Source organism: Sceloporus occidentalis, unplaced genomic scaffold, assembly GCF_023333645.1.
Source record: "Sceloporus occidentalis isolate IW3139 unplaced genomic scaffold, rSceOcc1.0.p SCAF_8, whole genome shotgun sequence".
NCBI classification, from domain to species: Eukaryota; Metazoa; Chordata; class Lepidosauria; order Squamata; family Phrynosomatidae; genus Sceloporus; species Sceloporus occidentalis.
Window position 1 is genome coordinate 33,486,431 of NW_028316988.1, and position 3,664 is coordinate 33,490,094.

The window sequence follows — 3,664 nt, forward strand, 5'->3', positions numbered from 1 at the left end:
AGTAAATCTGGGTCCTGGGGTGGGGATTAAATGGGGGAGATCTGGGACTATGGAAGGTATTAAATGGGGGAGATCTAGTACCAGGGAGGATCCTACGGGGAGATCTAGGGCTGGGGGGTATTAAAGGGGGAGATCTAGTACCAGGGAGGATCCTATGGGGAGATCTAGGGCTGGGGGGTATTAAAGGGGGGAGATCTAGTACCAGGGAGGATCCTACAAGATCTAGGGCTGGGGGGTATTAAAGGGGGAGATCTAGTACCAGGAAGGATCCTACGGGGAGATCTAGGGCTGGGGGTATTAAAAGGGGAGATCTAGTACCAGGGGGATCCTATGGGAAGATCCAGGACTGGGTGTATTAAGGGGGGAGATCTAGTATCAGGGGGATCCTACGGGGAGATCCAGGGCTGGGGGGTATTAAAGGGGGGAGATCTAGTAACAGGGAGGATCCTACGGAGAGATCTAGGGCTGGGGGTTTTAAAGTGGGAGATCTAGTACCAGGGAGGATCCTACGGGGAGATCTAGAGCTGGGGGCATTAAAGGAGGGAGATCTAGTACCAGGGAGGATCCTACGGGGAGCTCTAGGGCTGGTGGGTTTTAAAGGGGAGATCTAGTACCAGGGAGGATCCTATGGGGAGATCTAGGGCTGGGGAATTAAATGGGGGAGATCAAGTACGAGGGAGGATCCTATGGGGAGATCTAGAGCTGGGGGTATTAAAGGAGGGAGATCTAGTACCAGGGAGGGTCCTACGGGGAGATCTAGGGCTGAGGGATATTAAAGGGGGAGATCTAGTACCAGGGAGGATCGTACGGGGAGATCTAGGGCTGGGGGTCTTAAATGGGGGAGATCTATTACCAGAGAGGATCCTAGGGGAGATCTAGGGCTGGGGGTATTAAAGGGGGTAGATCTAGTACCAGAGGGATCCTATGGGGAGATCCAGGGCTGGAGGTATTAAAGGGGGTAGAACTAGTACCAGGGAGGGTCCTCCGGGGAGATCTAGGGCTGGTGGTATTAAAGGGGGAGATCTAGTACCAGGGAGGATCCTATGGGGAGATCTAGGGCTGGGGGTATTAAAGGGGGAGATCTAGTAACAGGGAGGATCCTAGGGGGATATCTAGGGCTGGGGGGTATTAAAGGGGGGAGATCTAGTCCCAGGGGGATCCTACGGGGAGATCCAGGGCTGGGGGGTATTAAAGGGGGGAGATCTAGTAACAGGGAGGATCCTATGGGGAGATCTAGGGCTGGGGGTATTAAAGTGGGAGATCTAGTACCAGGGAGGATCCTACGGGGAGATCTAGAGCTGGGGGCATTAAAGGAGGGAGATCTAGTACCAGGGAGGATCCTACGGGGAGCTCTAGGGCTGGTGGGTTTTAAAGGGGAGATCTAGTACCAGGGAGGATCCTATGGGGAGATCTAGGGCTGGGGAATTAAATGGGGGAGATCAAGTACGAGGGAGGATCCTATGGGGAGATCTAGAGCTGGGGGTATTAAAGGAGGGAGATCTAGTACCAGGGAGGGTCCTACGGGGAGATCTAGGGCTGAGGGATATTAAAGGGGGAGATCTAGTACCAGGGAGGATCCTACAGGGAGATACAGAGTTGGGGGTATTAAAGGAGGGAGATCTAGTACCAGGGAGGATCCTAGAATCATAGAATCATAGAGTTGGAAGAGACCACAAGGGCCATCCAGTCCAACCCCCTGCCATGCAGGAAATCACAATCAAAGCATCCCCGACAGATGGCCATCCAGCCTCTGCTTGAAGACCTCCAAGGAACTGGGAGATCCTACGGGGAGATCCTACAGGGAGATCAAGAGCTGGGGGTATTAAATGGGGGAGATCCTACAGGGAGATCAAGAGCTGGAGGTATTAAATGGGGGAGATCAAGTACCAGGGAGGATCCTACGGGGAGATCTAGGGCTGGGGGTATTAAAGGGGGGAGAACTAGTACCAGGGGGATCCTACGGGGAGATCTAGGGCTGGGGTATTAAATGGGGGAGATCTATTACCAGAGGGGATCCTACGGGGAGATCTAGAGCTGGGGGTATTAAATGGGGGAGATCTATTAACAGAGGGGATCCTACAGGGAGATCTAAGGCTGGGGGTATTAAATGGGGGAGATCTATTACCAGAGGGGATCCTATGGGGAGATCTAGGGCTGGGGGTATTAAATGGGGGAGATCTATTACCAGAGGGGATCCTACGGGGAAATCTAGGGCTGGGGGTATTAAAGCGGGGAGATCTAGTACCAGGGAGGATCCTACAGGGAGATCTAGGGCTAAGGGTATTAAAGGGGAGAACTAGTACCAGGGGGATCCTACGGGGAGATCTAGGGCTGGGGTATTAAATGGGGATGATCTATTACCAGAGGGGATCCTACGGGGAAATCTAGGGCTGGGGGTATTAAAGGGGGGAGATCTATTAACAGAGGGGATCCTACGGGGAAATCTAGAGCTGGGGGTATTAAATGGCGGAGATCTATTAACAGAGGGGATCCTACGGGGAGATCTAGGGCTGGGGGTATTAAATGGGGGAGATTTATTACCAGAGGGGATTCTACGGGAAGATCTAGGGCTGGGGTATTAAAGGGGGAAGATCTATTACCAGAGGGGATCCTACGGGGAGATCTAGGTAAATGGGGGAGATCTATTACCAGGGGCTCCTACGGGGAGATCTAGGGCTAGGGGTATTAAAGGGGGAGAACTAGTACCAGGGGGATCCTCCGGGGAGATCTAGGGCTGGGGGTATTAAAGGGGGAGATCTATTACCAGAGGGGATCCTACGGGAAGATCTAGGGCTGGGGTATTAAAGGGGGAAGATCTATTACCAGAGGGGATCCTACGGGGAGATCTAGGTAAATGGGGGAGACCTATTACCAGGGGCTCCTATGGGGAGATCTAGGGCTGGGGGTATTAAATGTGGGGCTGAGGGGGATTCAATGGGGGAGATCTAGGGCCAGGGAGGGATTTCATGAAGTAAATCTGGGGCATGGGAGGGATCAACGGGTGAGATCTGGGGCTGAGAGGGGGTTCAATGGGGGAGATCTATGGGGGAATTTCTGGGGGGGAAGGAAGATGATTTCATGAGGTAAATCTAGGGCTGAGGGGAGTGTTATATGGGGTCGATATGGGATCAGGAGGTGTTCTATAGGGGAGATAGGGCCTGGGGGTGTTCCATAGGGGACTGTGGGGTAAACCTGGGCCTGAGAGGAATGTGGGGCTGAGGGGGAGTCCCAGGGGGCAGGTTCCACGAGGGAAATCTGGGGCCAGGGGGCATTGACTGGGGGAGATGTAAGGCTAAGGGGGGCCATAAAATGCATGGGGGGCAGAGGGGTCTTCCATGGGGGCCCATTTCGTGGGCCAGGGCGGGGGGGCTCGTTGGGGCCAGGGGGGGTTTCAGGAGCTCAGTCTAAGCCTTGGGGGGGGGTCTGTGGGGGATGTCTGGGTCCTCCAGGGTCTGGGTCTCTGGGGCCATTTTGGGAGAGGGCTCCTTCTTCCTCGGAGGGACCACGCTGCTGCTGCTGCTGCTGCTGCCCCTGAGAGGGGGACCGGGGGGGGGCTTCGGGGGCGGGTCTTCTTTCCAGCAGAGAGAGACCCCCCTCCTTCCTGCCTGGCTTCCTTCCTTCCCTTCCCGCCCTGCCTCCCTCCCTCCTTCCCTGCCTCCCTCCG